Here is a 27,101-nt window from a genome sequence, read left to right as displayed (position 1 = left end):
CGTTGGGAGTTACCTCACAAGTCGTTGCTGTTTTTTGTTCTCTTCAGTTTAAAAACTTGCTTTAACCATAATTTGTCCTATAGAAATTATACCAAATAATTAAAAGTCACAAAAAACAATGATCAACAACGAGGAAAACATAACCTAATCGCCGCTTGAGGTGAGAAATTACCCATAGCTCACCGTTACGCCGATCAAATGCACGAACCTCCGAATGTCTGCTGAGAACAAACAGCAGACAAGTTTGCACGGTATGATTTATATGGTGCCTCACCTTTGGTGCCTTTTGTTTCGATCATCAAACCGCCCGCTTATCAAAAATACCAAACAACTGCGTGCTGCACGACCTATGCTCAAACTCAATGATCTGCTTCCGGCGCAAGCTTGCTAGCTGATTTCGGTATGTTGAGCTGATTCCTTCAGGGAAACTTGCCATGCACCGAACCGCACGCCTCAAAGATCCGACGCCCCAAATAAAGACAAAGGTGAGAACCGTCAGGCAGGGGTGCATTACGTTGCACTCCAAAAACACCCCAACCCCCCAAGACCGCACCCCAGCTTATGTAACAACAAAGCGCTGCACCATTTTTCGTACTGCAGTGGTGGTGCATAATTCATTTTACCTTTTCCATTCTTGTGGTGATGCTGGCTGCAGTTGGGGTTTTCTGACACGCCGTTTGAGAGGGTGCCGAGTGATTTGTAATTTGAATACCGCACAACACCACCACAACCCCCGCTTCACCCCTTCTCGCTCCTCACCATTTTTGAAGGGTTCTTTACGAGCAGAAGCAGGAAAATGTCAGCGTGTTCCGTGTGATCCTGCTGCAGGAGAGCGCTTCAGCATATCTTCAAAGAATGATACGAATGCTGCATCAATCTTGAGCTTCACTAGCAGCTTGTACAGAAAGAAATCTTACCGTAAAGAAACACGTTCGCCTATCCTGTTTGATGCGATTTGATGCAATCATTAATAATTCATGGCCACCATCCTTCGGCACGCTCGATAAAGCTTACCGGATTTTAACACCTTCGTGTACGAATCGAGGCTGCAAATTGTACGATTTTTTACGTTCTTCTCATTCCAGTGCTCGAAAAGACATTATTGGATTGGCATAAGATAAGCTTGTAAATCATACCACATCACAGGAAATGAAGCGATGTCTATCGTTTTTGACATCTGTCTTTGGTGAGATAAAAATGTTTCCTTTGTTTCATTGTTCAGGTTACATACTTATGATCTACAAGAGGCGATAATCAGGATAAAGGTTCACCAGGAATCTCTAGAAATACGAATTTGGGAATGCAATAAATCACTTTAATTGAAGCCTGATTCATTCCTGATGTATCTGGAATCTTCACTAAAACCTCTTATGATTGAAAGAATATTATTCCTGGATTGGTTCGCCATCAGGGAATAGGCCAAGAATCGTCTTTACCAAAACAATTAAATTCTCAGAATTCTGCAATTTTATAGGCTCCTAATAAAAACTTCATCCATTCTCTACCTCATCATTCCTCACGATCAATCATTTTTTAATGAATGTGTTAAAATACTTCAACACACCAACGGGAGAAGCCTTAACCTTCCATTTTCCAAATAAGGAACCATCGAAAACACGGGCCAAGTTCAAGCACGGCACCCACTCTAAGGACGCGCCGGTGCCGGATTTCTCGGTCAAAAACTAAATCATCGATCTGGATGAATCCATCAAGCTTTGAGCAACCCATAAATCAAACTTCGTTCCCCTTCCCAAACTAGCTGCCTTCACTAGCCCACGCAAGGGTGCTGGCGTTAAATGGAATTTACTGTTTTACTGGGCTTCATTTTTAATAACCAACCCAACAATCAACCCGCTTCCTGGTACGGCATTACGGCGGCTAATTAAATAATACCTGTGCTGCCCCAAAAGTTTGCGAACTTCGACTGCCTCGACCGTAAACGTTCAAAAACGGTCGGAAACATAGCGTTTAGCTTTTCCAATCTATAAGTGTCCCGCGACTAAATCCACACAACCAATCGATTCCAACAAGACGACGACGCCGCCGCTGCCAAAGTCGTTGCAAATCGTTTCACCCTCTGTTGGTCGGGAGCTCGACCCCGATTAGCAATTAGTCGCTTCCGTCATCGGTCGCAACTGTTACGTCCTGCGCCTTAATCGTGTCAGATGACCGATTTTGGGTTCATTTTTTTTCCTTCTTTCCATTTGTTTACGAAACTGCAGCGCCCCGGCCAAGTTGGGCACGAGTAGGATGGACATCATAAATACACCTTCTTCACGATTGATCGTTCTGCAACGCTGATTTCTTGCCGGCGTTGATGCGTTTTAAGGTTGGACTGTGTTTGAAGTTGAAGGCGGCAGCTATGGCAGCTCTAATTTTTAAAAAGAATGTGCTTCTGGCGCTGCGGTGTGGCGGTGTGGTTGGATTTGGAATTGGAGTAATTGCAATCCGGTGGAGCTATCGGTTGCGCCAAAGTCACGCTTCGCCGACGGACTTCGATACAGTTCGAAGGGTTTTACCACCACCGGTTTAGGCGCAATCGCTTCCGCACTTTCCAATTGTTTCGTTGGGGTTTCGAGTTTGATTGAACGGCGATCGGATAGATCGATGCAGTGCGACCTCACGATGGCTGCTCAGAATTACAAAGTCAAGAATAAATTACACGCAAACCTATTCCGTGATATTATTTATGCACGATTTTGAAATTGTTTGCTGTGTGGGCTTAGCTACCGAACTGCATTGGTTTTGTTGTGGCAACACTCCTGCACGCGCTGACAGCTGTCAACATCGTGATGTTTGAACCACTATGTACACAAGCACGCCATCTAGCGGCTTTTTCTTCAACGAACTATTTTGACTGCTCTTGCATACCGTTCATTCGGTTCAACCCCTTCCAACTACTCACCCAAAAGCTAAGTACTTTCGTTGAGTTGTTTTTTGATATGTAAAACAATTACCAAACATGGCTTTCGATCATGTTCAAGCCAACTTTATTAGGTATTCACACGCTATAGAAGTACGTAAAAAGTGACCCGAAACACATGAAACGAATGCCTACATATGTACGCACTTTTCGCCATTCGCTTGACCTTCACGCCGATCGTTTGAGAAGCCATTTTTGAGGCTTCGATTTTTGAAGCGCATTCCCGATTCACGCCTGAATCGAAAGCAAAAGTGCGCGGGAAAGTCGCGATTGGTAATGGTTGTGGGTCGTCAAGTGTTTCTTTAGTTGCACAAATTTCCCTTTCGAATAGTGTTCCCAATAGCGTCAAGGCCGCTTGGTAGTTGAACTCTGTTGTGCTTTAACTCCCCAGTCTTATGCTCCAAATTATGTTTCTAAGCATACTTCAAGATCTTTTCTTCTCCTTTTATTTTCGTCCATTATGAATCACGGTATCGTGGTGTTCAGCTTAATTGACCACTGTCACCTTCCTTTCGAGGTTTCGCCATCTGCGCGAAACATGTCGCCCAGAAATTCCATTTCCAGGGTCATAAATTAGATCCACCTTCGACATCACCCCCTCAAGTGCACGTCACAGCGGCCGGGCGTGTTAAATAAAGGTCTTGCGATTGACCCACTACGATCGCCCGATTTGCCTGGAGCCCTGCAGTTACAGCTTCAGCTGCCTGCCGATGGACAGCGGGCGCGTGCCTTATGACTCAGCGGCGTGTCGGCCAAATTCATTGGCCGCTCTAAACATGGCCCTAACGCAATTCCTTTCCCTTGGCCCGCTCTAAAAAACAGGCTTAAAGATAGAGCTCAGCTGTTCCTTCTTTCCTCGCACGCTCGCTCGCAGGCTGTAAATTAATTTACAGTCGTTACAATCAAAGCAAAACCCCAAGCCGCGCAAGGTACACACGGTACAGCACACCATTCGTCTTTCGAGCCGAACCTGAAAATCGAGTGGCAAATGAGGCCACCCAGGCAACCCCACCGCTTAGAAGGGGGGCCAACGGTGATCGCGCTTCAATCACCGAAACAACAATTGCACACGCGCGGCAGAACGATTCTCTCCGCGGGAGACGATTAACTGCGTCTTCCAATGACAATTGCAACATAATTTGTCCTCGCCAGTGGTGTACGCCGCGGAAAGAACGTACGGATCATCCCGCGACTTGGGACTGGGGGTTTTGCGTTGCACAATAGCCGGTCTGCGTTTGAGTGTGTGTGTGTGTGCCCCATAAGGGTTGCCGCATTATGAAGGGGGTTGATTTGTGCACAAGCTCACGAAGCTTTTGACTTAATGAATGGCCAAAGTATGTGTGTGTGTCGGTGTGCCCGTGCGACAAGATCTTTCGCGGGATGAAGATCAACCCGAGATGCTGCCGTGTCTAATTTGCATGCCGAAACGCCTCCGTTCTATTGTTAATAGGTGGTTGTTGCTTGGTGGTTTCGCCTTTCATTCCTACGAGTGTCTCATTAATCAAAGATGCTAAATTATGACGTGAATACACTTCATGAGTGCTGTTGATTGGGGGGTAAAAGCCTTTTTTGTTATTTTTAAAGGTAAAACTGAAGTGCAATTTGTTCGGAAGATCGTGAAGAAGATCGAGATTTATAACATGATGGAGATATAAAAGTTCACATCATTTATACAAACAGCTCATTACAGTTTAAATTCTCTTTGGTTTACTAGAGTGGATACGTTTGTTCTAGCGTACACAACACACCTGCTCTCGTTGACAGCTATCAAGATCGTAATTTTAGGAACGCTTCGTACTTAAGCACGCCCTCTAGCGGCAATTTCATCAACGATTATTGTTGTCGACATTTGATCGAGATTTATAACGAGATAGATATCAGAACACGAGATAAAAGAAGTTCAGCTCAATTGTACAAATAATTTTAAATATGTTTAATTATGACGGCTTGAAGCCGTACTATCAGACATATGCAAATAGTTGATTAAAAAGTTAAATTCTCATTAGTTTACAAGCAAATTTCTCAGAAAATAATAAATAAATTATACAAGAAACGAAAATTTTACACAAAATTGGAAGCAATACATTTGTACTGTTAAACACCAAATCTATGTCCCGTACGGAGAATATTTCTAGCCTCAACTACTCACGTTACAATAGTTGACGGCGTTACTTAACCAACTACTGCGCAAAACTGTTGGAAGAAATTTCTACAATCTGGAAAGTTCTCGGGTTGCCAGACAAGATAACGCAATAAACAAGATAACTACATCACAAGACCTCAAATGAAACTGAGCTTAGGGCGACCAATTTGAAGCAATTGAAAGACTTCAGGTACCGAGTGCTCTGATGATTTCTGACTCTGCTCTTAAGTGACGGAAACACACTCCACAAAACCCTTGGCCAATTTCCGACAGAAGGTGACATTTCACAGACACAGCAAAGCAAATATCTTAAAGGGCTAATGTGAATTGCATTTCATTTGTTCTATCATAGCCTATAACGCTTAACTTAATTAAAAGTTTCCTATGCATTTATTACTTTCGACAAAATTAAGCTTCCCCTTTAAGCAGAACCACTTGGAGGTGGAAAAACAAACCGAGAAGCGAAAAAATAAACCTCCCAACACCAAAAGCAAATATATTAATTCTCGCCCGCAAACAGGCAGCCCCATCACCTCAAGCGCCACTCAGTGCGATGGTGTGCTCAAATAAGAGCGATGATTATTGGAATTACTGGCCAATGGTGGGTGGCCAGCCATATCCGGCTTCCCGCTCTCAATCGCAACCACTCGAAATGATATCGAAACGATATTGTGCAGCTCAACGGTTCGTGAAATCGAATGCACCGCCCGCCAACATTCGCTCATTCGCTGTATGTTCGCGCGTGTGTTTGCCGATTTTTAACCATCCAGCGGACGGATAAGACTCGAGTGCGAGTGGTGCTGCAGCACTTTCAACCAGGCGCTCACGGTTACGCTTTAATGGGCATTTGTAATACTGCAATGTGCAATATCAAATAATGTGACTGGCGTGTGTCTGTGTGTGTCGCGTTTGCGTTATCCCGGAATTTGTATGTGTCCTAGCCACATGTCGCTTTATGCACATTTGCTCATCCCCGTGGGATTGCAATCAACAGCGTGAGAAGTTCGCAACTATCGATTTGTCTATCATTATCAAACATTGTTATTATAATTTCGAATGAAATATTGATTGAAGCACGTCATAATGCAAACTTGCGCTGGTTATTTTGAGCTGGATCATGTTTTTTTTTACTGCAACCCGTTCTGAATAAGGCTAGAGAGAGCGATACACGGAGCTTGTCTGGAACAGCAGGAATAGGGCACAAGTGATCCAATTGTGTACTCGTACGTGTGAAAAGGATATTAATTTCTGCACCGAAGAATATAATAACAGAGCATTAGTTCTTGAAAAACTATGCCTCCAAATGCATTTTAATTGAGTGCTTGTCAGATTTATTTTCGTAGTGTAGTTAGCAGCATAATCTCCTTTAAAGAAATCAAAACTATTTGAATCTGCAATCTTCCAAATTCTTCCAAATGTATTTCTATAATAAAAAAACCCCTTAAATACAATTAAACAACACAGCAAGAGACGCTCTCGTAACACATTCTCTAAGGTCAAGGTCCATCAAAACGAGGGCACATGATGACTTCAATCGAGCAAATACAAACACAAGCTGAAATTGAAACCACACGCGAAACACATTCATGCAATGATCATATTGACACCATTCCGTCCAACAAACCACACGTCTCTAAATGGTAAAAACACAGAAGTTCGAGGTCCATTTTCTCTCCACTCTACGCGACCATGAGGTGGAACGATCACTCACCCTTTTCTTCTCGTCTTTCTACAGACTCGATTGAGGTCTCACAATGCATCTCTCGAAGAAGTGTTTTTATTTTGTGTCGCTTTGTTTATTTGTTTTAATTTAAAGATCACTTTCGCGCTTAAAACTATCATTAACTCTCGATATAGGAGCCAGTTTCGATTGCGCCAATAATGCCACCAGAGTGTTAGTTTTACTATCCGAAATGATCTTTTTTGTTCGTGGTCCGTGGCACAATGGGATAATCCACCGTGAAACAACGTAAACAAAACTGACCGTATTAGGTCAGTCATCAACGCCGCGTGAGATGCAAATCACACGCCTTACTTCGACGTTCATTGCACATTATTTCGGTAGGGTTCCCTGATGATTAGGTCCGGAGTTGGTGCAATTGCTTAAATTGAGGGCAATGGTTCGGTAGCTTTAGTATGAAACTCCATTACCGATGACCCAGTTTCGAGCTCTTTTAGTTAACACCTTCGATTGTCACCAATTCCCTTCAAACTAATATAATGAACGAAGTGAATCTCTTTTAAGTTACTGCATTTTCTTTGCGGCTCTGTTGTCTCGGAAAGTAACGATGCAAATCAGACGGAACGCTCAGCATCAGAATTCAAACTAGAAACTAAAACCACACCGTGTTTATTAAACGTTGCGTAAAGTGGATTTGGTAGCGCGTAAATTACTGGGCGCAGGAAATTGCAATTGCACGTTTTGACGAACCTCGACCACCGAATCCTCGACAATCGACAACCGCTAACGAATCGAGCGGGAAAATCGAACCCTTCACACGAGGGCTAATTTTCTTCCAACCATACCAATAATTCCATGCCCACGAGCACGATTTCTGATTTAATAAACAAATATCAACATATGGTGTGTGTGCGCACTCTCACGCTAATGGCCACAAATACACACGGTGGAAAGGAGTTTCTAAGGAAAGGAAAGTCTCATGCCACGGAGCAGGAAATTGCCTCTAACTCATTAATCCCGCACGTAGCGATTGATTTCTCTCACTCGCCGGCCCGACCATCGTGCTGGTCACGTCCGAGCCGCTGTGCGTGTTAATAACATTCATGTGGATCTCGTTAAATCATGCAACTGCACTTCGTTTCCAAGGAGACGGGCACCGTTCCGTCCGGCAAGGATAATTAGTGCTCCAAATCCTGACCCACTACGCTGCCCAACGCGCCCCCCTAATGATGTAGCTTTCTAGGGCTGGTTAGCACTTTCCAAATTATATCTCTCTTGCTGGCCAGCCTGATAACGCGTGCAAGACGGAGGGCAAACTAATTTCAATAAACGACTTTTACTGAAAGATAGACAGTTTATGTGATGCGTTCCTCCCACAGGTTGGTTTAATGAGCCAGGTTTCTTAGAGCAATTTGCTTTCGAATCTATCAAACGATATTCAAAAGGTTTCTCGTGTTGCAAAAGCTTACGTCACCTTAGACACTCATTAAAGCGTGGTCAAATTGGTCTCCAAAGTCATGTAACAATTTAGATCACAAGAAAAAACGGAGCAATTGGTAAAAACAAAGCAGAACTAACATGCATCACTTTCAATTAAATTCGTTTCCTTTTAAAAGCAACTTGAGAACATACCAAAACATCTCTTTATTCACATCGTGTCCTCGTGTAAGGTCATCATGTGAAGTTGTCTTAACATCCACAATCAATCTGAACATACGGAACCAAAGAACAACGGGATGCTTTTGAAACATCTCGCCCCCACGATTGTAACGAGCGATATCCGTTCACCAAGGAAGCACCTCTTCCTGCGCTCAACACGAGCTACATGCATGAGAAGCATGCATGAACACATCGTAAAATTACAATTAAACAACCATTACCTGAATCATAAACAAATGTTTGGTGCATGTATTTTCGAGCGGCAAACACGATACCTGACGAGTACCCCCATGTTTCAGGCAGGACAACACTTTCGGCGCAATACGCACTGTAAGCCGTCCGTCCGTGCAATAAGGAAGCCTGTCATTTTTCATGCTTTGGATCGAGATGTTAAGGCCAAATCTGACCACTGGATGCTTTTGTTTCAATGTTAAGGTTAAGTGACTTATGGCGGGTTAAGCGACGAACCTCTTGGGACATTCAAAGTGCACGATCGGATCCGTACAAGATCGTGAAAGGGTGCCGGTAACCTTTAAAAAAGTCTGTGTTCAATTTAAAGGTTTAAACAGTATTTTTGAAATGTTATAGAACATAAGCTAAAATTCATTTAAAGTAATTCACACGGACTCTTTATCAAAGAAAAAATCACTCCGCTGTTAAACCGTAATCTTATCAACCAACTCATGTCTTCGATGGCACCTTCAATGCTTACATAAAACACACAGCCAAATGTAAACGAACGGCAACAACGTCACCGAGTTCGATGAACGTATTAAAAAAGGCACCCAACAACTTCGAAACGCATCCCATTCAGATGGATTCCCCGCGATCGGCAGATGGTAGTGTTTGCCGGTAGGCAATTATAGCATCGTTTTACTCGCATCAACACATTCCAATTTAAAGCATAGTGGGAAAATTTGATTGCTTTTTTACTTGAACAGTATTTATGTAAAAACTTAAAGAATATTGAATAGTTTTGTGACCAATTTCTATCATATACTCACTTTAAATTATGTTTTTTTAGTAAAAAAAAAGTAAATTTTGACCACCCCAAAATCGGTACTTTTCCCACAGTGCATTGAATCCGATAAAAAATAAACAACCCGCGAACCGGTGATAAAAACAGAGAAAATAAAACCGGTAACGATGAGCGGGCCGCGTCGTCTTGTTCGCATCCCGTTGGTCATTCAACTCGCGACGGTTTGTCCGGATCGCGGCGTTTGGCGGGGGTCGTCTTCAGCATCGACCAGCATTAAGCTTAAGTCGCGTTTCGTTCACACACAGGTTCGATTTGCGCATCTTTCGCGCTTCGCACATCACGCGTGCCTGGTCCATAGAAAGCAAACCGAGGCTACGGGAAGGAGAAAAAAAAAACGATCGCGAAACAACGGTGCTTTCTCGATTGGCTAGCTGCTTGCCGGCGATGGCACAGGACAGACGCCATAAAAATAGAGCCGATTAGTGTGCGGTGACGCTGGCGGTGGCATCACATTACCGGTTCTTTGCGAACAAGGGAACGTTACGAAATTTCGGTCAGGTCGGGTACGTGCAGAAATTTCACTACCGAGCAAAGCGTGCAACGTGCGCGGACGGAAACTTATGGTGGTGCGCGCGCGTACACCAAGTACGAGGAAGTTTATGTGTATGACATTCGACCCTAATCGGTTCGCTAGCCGGAGGTCCTTAATTGGCCAATATGTGCTAAATTCAGGCGAGGAGAAGCGGTATTGCACACTCACTGAGGGGTGTTTTCTTCGGGCGTCTTTCTTGAGGCGTAAAGATATGAGAAATTGCAGAAGTCTACCTGAAAAAAGTTTAGTGTTATGTTTCTGAACTTGCCATTTTATTTTTTATTCATAAAGAACGGCATAGTCGTTTTGCTTGGTCATATTTAAATTATACTTAAATATTTAAGATCAAGCTTCATAAGTGATTAATCTTCAAAAATTAAGTTATCAAATGCTAACCGAAAAATGGGTCTGATAATCATACACCAATAATTAGCTGGTATTTGTTATACATATTACCAAAATGAAGGTAGCAAAATTAACAAAAACAATTCAATTTTTGTCTTTTAAAACAGCTTAGAACCTCATAAATAGCCCCCAAAAAAACGTATCGCAATGAAAAAATGAAAAACTATGCATTGTCATACACTAAACACAATAAGAGTATAACCAACATGGTTTTTGGTAATATTTTCCAATTTTTGTTTTAGTGTTTAGTATAAAATGTTAAAACTACTTGTTTAAACTTTTTTCAATCATGACTCAGAAAGTTTTGAGAACCGTTTACATTAAGTGGCATCCGATCGTCCGATGTATATATTTCAACGAGTAAATATCTTTAAATTGGGGCGGTTATTGGTCGAGGCGACAGCGGCGCCGGTGGGACCGGGCTTCAAATCTCATCCGAACCGTTCACCCTTAGTGGAGTCTGACTATGCAACTATCTAGTATCAATCAGTCTAATAAGCCAGAAATGGCAGGCATGACCTTAGAGGTCGTTAGGCCAAGAAATAAGAAGAAGAATGTCTAATTATCTCAAATTAATTGCATATTCCGGATTCATAGAACTTTTCCCTATGCGCGATCAGTTCTCAATATGTACGAGTACGATGTTACAGCTTATTAAAGCTGTACAATTTTTTATTGTTAAAAAAATGCTTTTAATTGTTTAATTAATGTGTTGAGAAAGACAGACTAGAAAATTTGAAACGGTTAATGATCCGTAGCTCAAACTAAACAACCAAATTCCAACAAAATTTCATGTGAAAATCATGCAAAAGTTAGTTAAATGCTATGGACCGCAGCATTATAGTGACAACAATAAGTGAAAACAATGGATCTGAAAACAATGGAGAACTAATACCAACTCAGAAATGAAAGAAAAATAACAACAAGCTTCGTGTTGATTGATTGCTGCTTGCTTTTTTTATTTCACACTCTTTTAAGTGATTTTTTACTTAAATGTGAATGCTTCTCAAAAGATTATGTGTAATTCAAAAAGGATTTAAATAGAGGGTTTTCAACAGTTAAAACTCAAAATAGAAGAGTCCGCAACTAAATTTAAAAACTATTTTCAAAAAAACAAAGTGGTGCTATTCTTATTTCACTCAGTGTATGACACATGTTAGCAATATTTTAAACATATTAACCAAGCCATTTCCTACCCTTATGATGTAGGCTAATCTACCACAATCTTTACCATATTTCACTTAATCAAACAAAGCTTTAGGCAACCATATTTGATTTAAAATTTCTTTCCACATAACAATTTATCGCGCCCAACGACTCTAACAAATCATCTTGCACCTTTTTTCTTCTTTATTTACAGGTCATCATGCGTTCCTCCTCTTATCAGACACGAGCATAATATAAACAAACCGCCCGAAGCATGAGAAAATCAAACAATACACGAAATCCATTGACCCAAAATTACGCTTCCCCTTCCCAGGGCGTGCATGGCTGAAGCATGATCAAACATAAATCACCTTCCCTTTCTTTCCTGGTGGGCATGAGCGCAATCAAATCTAAACACGCGAGCACCGTCAAACTTCGTAAGCCCCGAAGAAATGCATTCCTCCAAAAAGTGATCACTTTCAGGAAACGATTCCCGATCCCGGTGATGTCTCGTAGCACTGGACTGGAGAGGCTTAGAGCTATCAGCAACATTCCTCACACCAGCTTACCCCCAGGGGCACGTTGTTTGACACCGATGCAACCCCGAAGCTGCTCGAAGGCGGATTATGAAGTCATACGGTACGTGAGCGAGCGTCTCCGCCCGCAACATACTAAACACACACACACACACACACACGCCAGGCCATGCGCGTCACTTATGTAAGCACCGACGAGGGAGGGTTCATCGCTTTGGAGCCTTTGATTACTTGAATTTCTCCACATCGTTTGTTTCGCTGATTACCGGGCCTCAGACGCTGGTACCGCGTCTGAACGTGCGAGACGTGTGCGCACCACGCGCTTCAAGGAATCGATCGGGCTCAAACGTCTCGAGATGGAGAAATTCGACCGATCGAAGTCTTTCTTCACGATTCCGCCTCGCGTTTTTGCCTTTCTACCGGCAAAAGGTTACCAAAATTATGGACCCACAAAACTCCAAACGGGAACGTATGCAACCGATCGGAAACATTAACTCGATCGGAAATGTCTACTTTGCATGGGCATTTGAAATGTCGATCTGCATGGTCGAGGAAGTTTTCGTGGAACTCTAACGGCGCTTAACCGATTACCATTCTTTGTTCACTGTCCGTCTGGCTTAAGCTTTGTTTTTGTGGTTCAACGTCAGCAGGGAAATAGACCGCAGCATTCGCAAAGCCACCGGCGCTATAATTAATGTTATGTGGAGCTTGCGTAACTTGGAAAAGGGTTAATTTGCACTAAATCGTGTCGCATAAGGAGCTGATTAGTTTTTTGTTTCATTTTAGCAACCCATTTTTTATTACTTTATTATCGAAACATTCGAAAGTTTATCATTTCCTTCCAACCAGGCTTAATCATGCCGGACCCATTTTTCATCTCCCCTACAACGATCGGCTAATTATCAATCCAAACAAATGTGTCAAAACTATCATTAAAAAGCACTTTAACGGTCGATTTATTCGCTCTCGGAATCGCTAGAACACTTTCATTCTTTCTTGAAAACCCACCACCACTACAAACAAAAAAACTCGACCTTTTTTTGTTCAATGACAGAAACAAACGATCGAGAAGAACATTTAGCCCTCACCGAGCACAGATCGCTATGGTAAGCGCCTTCTTTTTGCGCCGTTCAACACCTACTGCCGCACCTTGATCGAAGCCGTACGACTATTGCGACTAGGGCACGGCTCATTGTTGTGGCCCCTGCGTTGTAATTAGTCGCTGGAATGTCTTGGTTATTAATCACTTTCTGCTCCCGGTTTGTCGCCTTCTCAAGGCGCGACACCGTTGGTGTGTTGATCTGAAGCGTTAATTCTATAGCAGATAGCAGAACCGAAGCTCTATCGAAGCTACAAGTAGTGGCGTCTTTTCTCTGGCGCGCTGGTTTGATTTCCTTTCACGGTGAGTCCTCACAATACAAATCGTCATTAATCATACAACACTGATGTGGCATGAACAGTTTTTATACGAAAATCGGGAGAACGCTACAGGAGCATTGGAAAAACTTTATCCATTTATATTATGCAAATTCACTAAGTCTATTTGTGTGTCGAAATATGTCAATTTTAATTGCTCTCTTTGGTGTCCGCTAAAGCTTTCCGGCAAAAAAGACCAGCGTCAATATTGAATTACAATAGTCCTGCGTTGAGTAAGTGCAAATCGAGCTAAAAAATAGATATCGATTTATGTTATTTTACCCTTCCCAATCTGTTTGAAGCGGTGTTCATTTGACAAACGCCGTTGGTGGAACAGTTTAGTAAAGCACGTAGCTGACCGCCACATTGTGCCTGGGTGAAAAATTGTGCCCCGATTTCATAAAAACAAAGCCCTCTTTTTATCGGGCCGTTGATTACCAATTTCCGATTGCCGAACGTAATTTAAAAAACTCGTTCACCCAGCAGGAATAACAAACGGAAACCTCTGTAACACACAAAACCGATCGTAAAATGCAGAGAGTATTCTAATTTATTGCTATAAATGTGTGCCCTCCTTTCTGGCCCTTTCTATTTATGGTGGGCGCAAGTTGTGCAAAAACAACGCCAACGTCACCACATAGCTTGTTAGTTGATTTTCTATTTATTTTAGCTCGTGTTTTTTTTTGCGATATTTTTCAACTTAATTTCTCTTTTCTATCTCGCGGCATATTTAAAATTTATGCTGTGCCTCGGCTTCCCCCCGGGGAGGCAAATCCAACTCTGTATGCCAACTTCAAAATTTACTCTTCGAACCAATATTTAGCTCCATCTCGCTGCCATTATTCTTTCTGCCCGAATCCATTTCAATCCACTACACCAGACCATGACCGTGTGTGTGTGGTACGCCATTGATGTATGTACGTCGACCGAGCGGATATTTCGTTTTCTTTTCGACCAATTATCACCGAAAAGCGAAGGTCTTCGGCAGACGAAATTATCTGCCAAACACCTACCACATGTGTTCCGTTCCTTGGCGAAGGCAAAAGAAATTGTGGTGAAGGAAGGAAAAAACTTTCACCTTTTTGCTTGCGGCACGATCTTTGGGGGCCCGGTTTCGTTTTGCGCTCGATCTTTGGGACCGACCGTTTCGGTTGATGCCGATCCGTCCGGGCAGACGGTACCAACGGCTGGTGTAAGCGATACTTCTTATGCCTTACTGTTTCTTGTTTTAATTCCGCCCGTCGATTCGGCAAACCATGACAATGAAGTGGAGCCCATGGACAATGAAGACGATTGTTTTGCATTTTGAAGGTTTTGCAAATTGAGGCGGGTGGTGATGATGACCAGATCCGATAGAGAGCGAGCGAGTGCAAGAGTGAGTGTGATTTATGAGAGTTGGGTAATTGTTGGCTGTACGAGATCTTTCTAGCCAATCTTTCCAATCGATTTTTGGCTCATAATATTGAACTATCTCTTTATTTTACAATTGGCTAGATCTATGAAGAGGAAAGCTTAATGTGATAGCAAAAATTAAACAAACTGACAATTGTTGCTGTGATACTACTCACCCAGGGGAGTAAGGTTCGTATATGTATGTGATACTACTTTCTAAGCTACGTAGAAAGGTAAGTTTGCTATTTAAACTAGAAAAGATTTCTAGAAAGCTCTAGACTCTTATCTGTTTATATCGTATCTGCTGTAGGCCTGTATTTAAAAATATGCTAGGTATTAATACCTCACTACGAGCCTATTCGCCTGTGGGGAGCTTTGAGACGATAACGACGTTGGTCTGCACCCAACAGGACAGTGGTTCAAATCTTATGCAGACCGTTTCCCTGTACGCAGGACCGATTATTCCGCAACGAGTAGAACTAAGCCACAGGAAGCCATAAATAGTAGGATGAGACATTTCGAGGTTGTAGAACCACACAAGCAGAAGAGAAGGTGCCTAAGGGATAATCTTCTCCAGTCTCGATGGGGTGTCAATATTACCATTGATGAGTTTATGTAAAACTATGCAATATGCCGTCATTATTCTACGTTCGAGTGGTTCTACTCCAAATAAAAGGCTTCTAGGCTTTCAGGACTCCCAGAGATACGTGACCATGGAAGACGATAAAAAAATAATACTTATAACCTCACACGTGCTCCCCAATTCTAGGATCAGTTGAACCATTGCACAGTTCAAAAATTTAAAAAAAATATATTTTTTTTTGTCTTTGGAAATACCTTCTATAAAGCCTAGTGTAAAGAGTTCATTTAATATCATCAGTTCATTGTGGTCTTTAAAGGTCAGTCTGTTGTCTAAAATGACGCTTCGATCTCTAATTACATTTCTACAGCCTCATAGACATTAGCTATTTTATAATTACATTCAAAAAAAGATCTTTTTTGTAGAAAACTTCAAAAACTGTAAACTTGGTAATGTAACACGCATCAAATTACTTTGAAGAACTATGTCAGTGCAACTTAGGCACAGATTTTAGGAGAGCGATCCAATTTTATCCTAATAAGAATGCATTTAGTCGAAGAATACGGAATCCTCAAGTCAAGCCCGAAAGAAGAAGATCCTATCATTGAGTCGATTCTCGAATCGATCCTGAGCCTCTTTTTGTGATGTCAAGAAATATGTAATGATGGACAATAGAATAATAAGGCCACCTAATTTTGAAAATGCTATCATGCCGATTTCAATTGATCGATCGAACGTGAATCAATTAAGGTTTTGCTTTTCGTCAAACTTAGTATAAGTTATTGAAAATCAATCAAGAAATCAATTCTGAGTCTCTAATGTGGATCGCCACCAAAAAAGAATGACACCAAGACATACTAAAGCTTTGAGAAGTTCAATTCGAAGTTCTCGCCAAAGGAATCAGTAAAGTCATAGCAAGCCCACTGGAGGTTTTAGAGCAAAAAAAAAGGTTAGGAAGAAATGGTAGTTAAACTCCATTTACCTAAAATTCATTTATATTATCAAGCTACACAGTAATTCAAAAGTGAAACTTAAATCAGCTTGCAATGCAACAACCATCCATCATGTTTCCTCGAAATCTTTCAACAAAAAATGCCAGCCTTCCCAATAAATCTTTAAACACGTTCTCGGTCGCATAACTGTCACGCAGAACACTTGTTCACCTGTAACGCCCCACCGTTTGATCGGGCGAAATTGATAAATCTCCAGCAGCTTCCAGCAGCATCCGGATGCGAGTAGCAACAGCAGCCCGCACCCATCGAGACGGTTCATCAATCTTGCAGAGCTTTTTCACAGCATATTTTCGATTACTTCGTTATGTTTTGAGACGCCGGTCGTGCGATGGGAAAGCTAAAGGTAGCCAAATAAACCACCGTAGGAAAGCCACACACACACACACAAAACGAAACGACTCAACTTGATTACCCGCCACGCGGTAGGCTGCTACCGCTGGTTAGCTACGATTAAGCACCGACCGTTCCGACCAAAATTTCACTTTCCGATACCGGGTGAGGATTAGGTGAGAGATTTTGTGTAGCATTTTTTTTTCTTCGTTTGGCTTCTTTCTTAATTTGCTGACGTAACGGTCTAACGCGGTCCCGCGTGTTCCTGTGGTTTTTCGATGGTGGTTTTGGCGTACTTTTTTTTTTTTTTTTGGCTCGTGTTTATGACGAGACAGTTCCATCATCGGTTACCGGCTCGTCTCTTGCCGTTGTCACTAATGATGGGAAGCGCTGGTTGCACTTTATGAGCGCATTGTTTTGCTTTTTTCGGTGGTTACACCTGAAAGCGTTCCATTGCATGCGGCACTACGCAACCGGGTTATGTTAAGGAGCTGTGAAATAATTTTTTAACCTCGCTCAATACGGGGTCTGAAAGCCAAAACATTTGGGGCACAAAAAGTGCAAAGAAGATAAATGAATCTGAATAGCTAAAGTAATAGATCAGAATTGAGTAGTTAAACATTTAAACTAAATTCATTTGACATAACAATACTTCCATAAATTTTACAATTCTTTTGGACTACAGACTTAAATAAATGAAATAATTTTAAAATTTTGTAACTAGGAATAAGGCCGTCCTACATGAAAATAAAAAATTGTTTACCTTTAGGATAATTCTAATGATTCCTTCAAGAATAAAAGAAGTTAAAAAAATTATAAATTAATACTGTTTGCACTTATGAATTACTGTTCCGAAATCACTTTTTTTAACTCACAATGACCTGCAAAAATAATAGCATATGCCTATACAATAACAGCATTCGATTCTTACAAAAGATTTAGCCATTCTTAAATAAGATAACAGAATCAACATAACCTTAAGTATCGAACAAAAAGTCGGATTTGTCCAGAAATGACAAAATTTCAATGCCATCATTTGAATAAAGTTCTTAATGAAAAATAAAAAAATCTGCGAAAATTAATTATTCATAGTATCCAAACAAAACTGATTTAAAATAGTAAATTTAGCTAGAAGCACCATACAAAAGTTTCAAAACAGTACCTGTTTAATTTTTTTAATAATAACAGAAGAAGTGTTAAAATTTGAAAGTGAGCTGTTTAAGCTATAACAATTATTCCTGTTTGAACTTTAATTTTAAAGCATGTTCTTGTGATGAAATCTCATCCACTTATAAGCATTCGATTCGTTGACTAACGCTACCATAAATATACAAAAAAAGTTTTTTTTTCGATTATCATTCCCTATAATTCTTTCATTCAGATTAACATAAGTACACAGACGAAAAACTATGTATAAATGCAAGAATATGGCCATACCGTTCCTAACGAGTGAAAAACAACTTATCCAATCTGTTCGATTAAACAGAGCATAAAACCATCGACTCATCCTGTTAAGTAAACAACAAACACCCCAATTGGATAACCACCTTCTAGATCATCCCTTCGTAAAGGGCCACCGTAATGAAGCTATAAAAAAATAAATACTCGCCCATCGCCCATCGCCCATCATTCATCGTTAATCCACAACACACACAAACGTTCACAACGAAATTATGAAAGCAGCTGGCCCACAATCGGGGCCAGCATTAGTTAGTCTAGCCGCCTAGCTTGTTAGCAAATATCCATGCGGCCCCCATGCCGCACGATCGATCAGTTTTCAGCCAGCAAGCCATTGATACGAAATTGAGCCACCCGAACGCCGCAACCGAAACGAAAGACTCATTGCATTCCGATCGCAAAAGCGACGAACCTCCGCCGCCCGAAACGAACGCTAAACAAAAGTTTAAATTCAAACCACCGAAAAACGGTGAGGCGCGAAATAGCCACTCATCCATAGCGCACGGACGCCGATCGATGCAACTGATCGGCGGTTGCGGTTTAAGCCACCCTTTCGTGAAGTTTTCGCTTGCACAAGACGAAGGGTGCAGCCACGCGGTGCGGATAGAACGTGGCGAAGACCAAACAGCTGATGGCTGGTGGATATTCAATCAACATCGCAAACACTCCCCACGACGCTTTTCACGGAAAAATAGACACTTTCTCAACCAATCGTTTTAAAATGGTCCCCTTTTAGCAGAACCTTTACTTACCTTCTCGCAATGCCCAATGACACTCGGTTAAGTCTCTCGAGTAACTAAACACGTCCGGTGTGCTCGCACTGCTTTCCTGCAGCAGGTTGGTTGGGGCAACGGGAAAACTGTGTGAAGCCTAACGGCCAACACAAACAGAAACGCACACAACACAAGCACAATCTTCAAACAATAGTCAAACTTGGTCAAAGACTTCCGCTGTGGGCACAGTCTTCGTTCGAAATTCTCTTTCGCTCGCTCGTCCGGACAGCTGGAAGAAAGCACGTGCAACGCGGCGAACTGGCAAGCGAGGCACACAGCTCCGAAGCAATTTCTTTCACCTTTTTCAAGACGGAAACGCTGCTAGTTTTCAAGCACCAACACACAGATCTTGCACGAACACAAATCACCCGCGCGAGTTTCCAATCTCTCTCTCACTCTAGAAAAGCTTTCTTTGCAAGACGCTTAACCAATACACGTGCCTGCTTTGCCTACGATCTACCGGGCTTTCGCTGCACGGATGATGCACTTTCTTCCCGAAAAACGAAACGAGCCGCAGAAAACAAAAGTCACCAGAACGGTGCAACGTCACCGAAAGCGCACGGCCAACCTTCGAACGCGGGTGTGCTATGAAAATTGGGACCGGATTTCTCTTTCGCCCGTGGAAAAAGGCCGTATGTCTCCTGCGCGGCACGGGAACCTTGCACAGCGAGCCTCCTACGAGAGTGAAATCGAAAACCTTGCCACGAAAGCGAAAGGCTCGATTCGTTTCGTACACCACACGGGGCTGCAAGCCGTGGAATTTCACTGTCACTGTCAATGCGTGTTCTTCGTCGAGCCCAACAAAAAGCTGGCGAGTTGGTTGGTGATTTATTTCACCACCTGATTTTGTTCCCGACACACCGAAGGAATCCAAATCCTTTTAATCCTTGCACACACTTTAAACACACGCAGAGAAATAAAATAAAAGCCCGAAGCGTAGCTACTACGCACGTGCGTAGATCTTGCTGTACCACGTACCGACGGTTGCGAGAGGGCTCGGGAATGCGAGCAATGTTTGCGTACACACCGCACTGACTTTGTCGACTAAACGCGTGAAGCACGATCAGCGTCGCATCGGGTCTGTATCGATGGCATCGCACACTGAATCATGGCAAGCTGGCCCGGCCAGCGCATCGGTGAATGCCGCCGTGTCTGCCCTCACCGTGATTGCTGTGCGGGAGAGGGAGAATGAACACTGACGCTGACGGTTACCGGCCGATCTCGTTTCCTTTTCACGCTTCCGCTGAAGTGAAGTGGTGAATTTGGCGTGCACTCAAACCGATACTCACCACCCGTCGGGGTCGGGCATCAGCGCCCCCAGCCGAACTCACTTTCTCACGGAACGGAACGATCGTTGTACACTCAGACGGCGATGGAGATTCGTTTCATCCCCACCGAAGCAAGCGACGAACCGACGGTTCGAGGTGGTGAGATCGCTAGCCGTGAGTTCCTGCTCACTCGAAAAGGGGAGGTAACGTTCGGCCACTCACGCGAGGAGCCAACTTTGGTCGGCTCGTTGCGAGTGATAAGAAAAATCAGCAAACCGTGAACAAATAACAAAAACTCGGTTAAGTGTTTATCTATTTTAATTCTGCTTTATTTGCTCATTTTTGGTGTAAATTAATACTAAAATTCCATTATAATTATAAATAAACATTTTTATGACTCATGTAGCAACTTTTGAACAGTTTTAAATGTTGAATCTAAAAATCTTCAGCCACAGAACATGTCGCCAAAATATTAATCCATCGTCTGCTACTCAAATCTCCCGAACGGGCAGCCCGGCGGCGAAAAAAGTGAAATCTTCCAACAGGAAAAACTCGATCGGCTGGAACGATAACAAACGAAATGGCAAAATATTTGTTTGTGAAAGAGTTTTTGTACGCGAAAGCGAAAGGACGAAAGTCATACCTTTTATTCGCCTGCTCCAGATCAGGTTCGTCGCTTCACTGCCGGTTGAAGTCTTTTGTTACATTTGGTTGGAAAGTGACGGCGGAAGTGCTCTGTTGATGAAGCTCTTTATAAAGTTTGGTGATTGTTTGATCGCACACTCGAAAAATTATTTGCAAACCTTTTTTATTATACTTTTATCAATATATTTAAAACTATCTTATATCGAAAACAAATTATAAAACAATTTTAGTTAAGGGAGAATTAAAAAAGGGATATTTAAATACATTTGCTACGGTCTGGCCGTATTGCTAACAATAGGGATTAAAAGAGTTCAACATACCCTCCCATCCCGTTCAATGACCCTTCCTTAAGAGTCGTAAATCCTTGCCTAACCAAAATTCCGTCCAGGCATAACGAAACGATTCATGTGAATTTATCACGCAATCACTGTAAGCTTCTTACGAGCGATTCTCCATTGCCTAAAAAATTCTTCCCAAAATTTACACATTCCACATGTCTTCTTGTACTTCATCTTATCAGGTGCACGGTACCCTGTTTTCATGCTAAAAGCTCACTAAACTGCAGTTCCTTCCTTACGAACGCGCTATTTACCGTCAATTGTGTTCTGACGATTGCTTCATCTTCACCCCCGGGCTCGGGATCGTTTTATTGCCATTTACAGTTCACACACCACACACACACACACACCGCCAAACGGCTCATAAGTGCGAAAGAAATATTTGCGTTTAATTTGCACCAATGTCAAACGCAACCCATAAACTGCATACCGCCCGCTGTTTGCGCTGCCTGCGGTCATGGTCCTTCTTGTCGGTGCGGGGCACCAATACCATTTGTATGCTTCAATTTCGTACGCAGCGTAAAAAGCTGTGGCTGATAAATAATGGCCCAACGAAATACGATACGATCCGACTCTTCTTCGTTTGTCCCGGTGAGTGGGTTGATTGATTGAGATAGTCTTATCACTGCATGGAATGCGTTCGCCGGCAAGCAATAAGACGCCGGCTGGCTGCTATTTATTTTCCATTAAAGCTGATCTGTTTGCGCTGTGCGGATTAAACACTTTGATTGAACGGCTACCCCGACGATGAGGTTGCAGGTAAACACAGCACGGTTTGAGCAAGAAAAATTTCCAATTTCAGCCGAACTTTTGATTTAAATTGTATTATGCCTCTATTATGCATGGGGGTGCAAAATCCAATCACACCGCTGCTAGAAGCTCACGAAACATAACCTAATTTAAGGCTAGATTATTCACTACAAAATGGAACAGACTTTTGCTCCAAAACACGCTCACATAATCTGATAACACCATGCTCTGTTCTTAAATGCACTAACAAACGCACACACACACATACTCACACGTAAGGGACTCATATACCCATCAAACTAATATTATCCCTTTTGTTTTGGTCGGAGAAATCCTGCCAGCTTCTAGCTCATCGGAGTTCGTTCCCTACCGTACGGAAAATTGATGATTTCTCTTGCGTCGAGCATGTCGAACGTTAGCTTTTATTTATAAATTATTCTACTCAGATCAGTACCCCACCCCCACCCCAAATCACATGTCCAACCCATACCGTGCCCACTGAGCTCGATGCCGACTGACTCACAGGGTTAAGCCTCTTCCCCGCATTGAACGACACACACGTGCGCTGTGGTGAGCATCGAACACGAATACTACAATGATTTTTTTGAGTGTGACTTTGCTTACACTCGCCCTTTTACCCGTACCCGCTTGATTGTAGTGATCAGTAAGGAGCGAAAACAGTTGGGTACACTCCCTGTCATTCCCACTCCCAATATCGACAACAGTGGCGATCGATTGTTTCGCTTAGGAAATTTGTTCGCCATCCCAAAACCCCCGAAACCCGATCGATTGTTCCATCATCCCACGGCGTCGAGACGACGGTTTGCCCTTTTTCGTTGGTTTGTTGTTTTTCATTATTCGCAAAACAAAAATTCAACCCCGCTTTCCACACCTCTCAAACCTCGAAAAGTTCATGCATCTGGCAGATTTCAATTGCCACCCTTTCGGAACGGGCGCTCCGTTCTCACCGAAGAGGATGCTGGCAGCCACTATCGGGCACCGAGTCTTTTGTCGTGCTAAAAGGGAGACATTTTCCTGAGCTTTTGCAAATAAAGTTCCCCCGCGTATCAAATAATGATCTACTAGATGCCCTGCTCACTGCCTCTCCCTCGCGCACACACCCAGACACGAAGCCAGCCAAGCTTTGAAAAGAGCAAGATGGTGCGGTATCGATACGAAACGCCATGCACCACCGGAGGAGTGCCGACATTCCAATTATGGCCCGGCTTCGGTACCACCTCTTCCAACCGGGGTGGTTAGGAGGGGTTTTGCAGAGGTGCCCGTACCGCCGCTTTTGCGAAGGAGCGGTCTGACGACATTAGAATTCGCCGCAAAGCACAGACACACTCACACACAGTGTTACCCTAACAACAACGACAACAAAAAATGCACCCCCAGACGTGGCCGGGGTCTGAAGCACGCTTTGGGCCACAGCAAAGAACGCGAGCGATTGAGCAATGCAAACTTGAGGTGCTCCGTACTGGAGGATTCGATGCAGAAAAGGTGTTTTAGAAGAGAAGAGTAACACACAACAACAAAAAACACGGTAAGACTCACAAATCGAAACCATCCCTGCTGGTGTTGGCTGATGATTACGTCAAATGTCAAGCGGCTGGATGGTGAAACAGATTTTACAAACGTGACGCCATTTTAGCGAAACAATTGAAGTTCGATGAAGAGCTCGGCGTTTAGTAGGGAAAAGGTGCAGAGCATTCGAGATTTTATCGAAGTGTAAGAGAGCTATTGGGTGTCGAGGAAAATTAAGTGAATTAAGCCTCTTAATCATAGCAAAACGGACAGGTCGTTCTATTAGAATAAGAAAACACCTCTTAATCATGCTGCACTAACTAACTAACTCAAAGCTAACGCCAGCATTATTTTAAATTTTCTTTTCTTAAAGTTTGAACTGTAAATTGTATTAGAGGCAAAAGTCGAAGGGCAATGGGAAGCAGTAGATAGAATAATGCTCTTCAAGTAGAAGCGAAATCGCATCAAATGTAAAAATAATTGATACAGTTATACTAAAGAATACCTTCTATTGTCTAAACGAAGGTCATATGCTAAGCAAGTATCGAAAACCATTTCAAAAACAGTTAATGATGATGTTGGTAGTAGTTGAGATAATGTGCATAATTACCTTTCTAAGTATAAGTAGTATCATTTATTGGTATATCACTATTATTAATAGTAAAAGTTTAAGTAGTAGTAGTAGTTACAGCTTCATTAGGAGAAGAAGTAGTAGTAGAATTAAATAATACTAAATTAGTAGTAGTTGCAGTAGTGGTAGTAGTTATAGTAGAAGTAGTCATTTTAGCAATTGTAGTCCCAGAAGAAGCGATAGTAGTAATCTAGTAGTGATGGCAGTTTTAGTAATAGTAGTAGTAGTCGTTATTGTTGTTTTCAATGTTTATATTAAAGTTGAAGCAGCAACTGCAATACATTTCGTATCAACAGTAGTGGTAGAAGTTGTACGTTGTGCCCATACGCAGGACTGACTATTAGGTTACGAGTTAAACAAAAGTAAAAGTTAAGTAATGCTTATGCAAGTAGTTGCATTAGTGAAATTCTTCAATAACAAGTTTATTGTTTTTTTTTTATTATTATTTCACACTCTATTACGGATTCAAATCAAATTTTATTAGCTCTTCAAAAGTCTTGTTGTAAATTACATGAACTGATAGGATAAGAATTCAACGACACAACTACAGCGAACCAATTAGTTGGGAATTTAAAATGAATTAAAATTTAACATTGCATGAACTACTCAAACGAGGAGCAAACTATAGGAACTGAACCTTCGGCGGGATACCACCTTTTTGCTTGCGTTAAACGGAAATTAAATGTCATTAAAAATGTATTGAACTTCATATCATACTTGAAAAATGTGTGACGGGAGCACCGTAAATGCTAGTAGTAGTAAACATAATTTTAGTAATAGCAGCTGTCATTGTCGCCTTGAAAGGAAAGGTTAGTATCTAGCTAAGGGTAAAATTAAGTCAAGCAATGAAGAAATTAATTATTCCTTATTCAAATAAATCTTACGGCAAGCAGAGGGCCTTTAAAGAAAAAATTAAGCTAAACTACCCATGTATAAATTTTAATTTAAATACTAACATTAGAACGCAGTAAATGTTGTGGAAGTTAAACAACTGATCAACCAGTCAGAAGCTGAACACATAGCTCCTAAGGGGTCACGAGCCCCACTGTAAACTCTCACTCGATCGATTCTTTGCAGAAAATTAAGAGGACTTAAGGTAGGCCTAGATCTCTCGGGGTAGCACGAATTAGAATAGTATCGACTGAAACGCTGGACTGACCATCTTGCAACGAGCAAACCTAGTAAGAAAGCCAAGGCAACCAAAAACTTTATAGGTTGTAGTATAAAAAAATGAATTAAAATCGCAACAGTAGTAAAAATCTTCAGTGGAGTAGTAACGATAGAAGTTGCGATAGAAGAAGGCGTAGTAGTAGCAATTATAGTGAAAATAGTAGAAAGAATGAAATATTTATTGTACTGTATCCCAATTTTTCCATTTGCATTTCAACTGTCGAAACAAGACGAGAAAAAAATAAAATCTAGCTAAAATTAAAATGATACATTCGGTAATATTTAATAATTATGTGTTCCCTATTTCAGTAAAATGTAAAAAAAAATTAATAAATGGTTTGATACATCGTCAACTATCCTCCTATAAATATAAATAAAAATAAAAACATCGGCAACTGTGAAGTAAGGCTATAGAAAACTGATATTAATTTGACTTTCTTAACAGTTCAAATTTAAATTCACAATAACCAATTCTAAAAGAAGTATATCAAAACAGCAATCAACAAAACCCGTAAGAATATTACAACCTTTTTTTCTTAACTGCGATGTTAACAATAAGGCATCAAGTCGTCATTCTCAAAAAATAGTTAAACTAAAGAAAACTAAAAGTAACAAAACGATTGTATGACAATTAAACTCATGATCATGAAATAATCTCATGTATTACACTATCATTCCATGCTCAAAACCCGCAGAGTATCATGTTCTGTACCTATCCCGAACCTGCCAAAGACAAATGATTAACTACGACAACTGGCCGATTCCCATAAATGTCACAAAAAATTACCCCAGAACCTGCGACCGAGCCAGCACGGACTCTTGCAGTAAAAATTAAACAACATAACCGAAACATTCATCATCTTCCACCGACAGATGACCTGTCGTTTAAGGGCCCTCATGCTTCGTGCATAAACCACTCTCCTTCGCTCATTCTAAACACTGCCGGGCTGCATTTGTTCTCCGCAGCTTCTCTCGGCATGTTTTCTTTCCTTTACTTCTTCACCGGCATAATACACTTAACAGCAACATGCTGCGACATGCTGGCCGGCGCGATCATTTAATGCTAGCGAGTAGCACCGGCACCATTTAACATACCATAATTCATGCTGTTATTTCCCTTGTTCCGTTCCATCACGTACCATCGCGGCACGGTGTTGCATCGCTCTCTTCTCGCTTTTTTTTTGTTTTCGCACGGAACGAATCGTTTCTAAGCACGAACCGTGTCCATCCCCTCGAGTGTTTTGCTAACCAGAAACGCAAATCCAAACCCAAACACCGATGTCGATCTTTCGATCGGGATTGGTATAAATTCATTGATCTTCGATCTTTCTTTTCGGTTTCTTTCTGCTAAGGAAAGACGGTCCCAGATGGCCCGCATCGAATGCGAGCATCACGCCAGAAAATGGTACGATCGCACGTGATTCCTTCGCAGTGGAACCACTCCAACCATTCCTCCGTGTGTCCTCGACGTTGCGCGCGGCTAATGCGGAACCGATACCTACCACCATCGGGGACCAGTAGTTATCCTCCGGCAAGCGAGGCTTCAATCGTCACGATTCACCTTCGGTCGCACTGCCAAACGAGCAAATGTGTTTTATTTCACCGTGGGTTTGGTCTGTTAACTAAACATCCACATTGCGCTGGACCTTCTTTTGTCGGTCTCTGAAGAAGCGTGGAGGATGAGGGAGGACGGGTGTAACGTAATTGGCTTTTCAGTTTCAATTAAACTCTATTAAGAGCAAATGC

At 42.0% G+C, this 27,101-nt stretch overlaps 1 protein-coding gene across 7 annotated transcripts in view; it reads right to left on the bottom strand.

The window, feature by feature from the left end:
- The window catches only part of LOC118506108 (proteoglycan 4), a 146,494-nt gene extending 126,595 nt beyond the window's left edge, over positions 1-19,899 (bottom strand). For all 7 annotated transcript variants that reach the window (XM_036042795.1, XM_036042794.1, XM_036042798.1 and 4 more), the window contains exon 1: positions 19,006-19,899. The gene's annotated coding sequence lies outside the window, so the exon portion shown is untranslated. The remainder of the gene's footprint in view (positions 1-19,005) is intronic.
- Positions 19,900-27,101: the final 7,202 nt, after the last annotated feature.

This window comes from Anopheles stephensi, chromosome 2 (assembly GCF_013141755.1).
Source record: "Anopheles stephensi strain Indian chromosome 2, UCI_ANSTEP_V1.0, whole genome shotgun sequence".
NCBI classification, from domain to species: Eukaryota; Metazoa; Arthropoda; class Insecta; order Diptera; family Culicidae; genus Anopheles; species Anopheles stephensi.
Note: the sequence above shows the minus strand (reverse complement) of the source record. Positions and strands in the feature narration are given on the sequence as shown.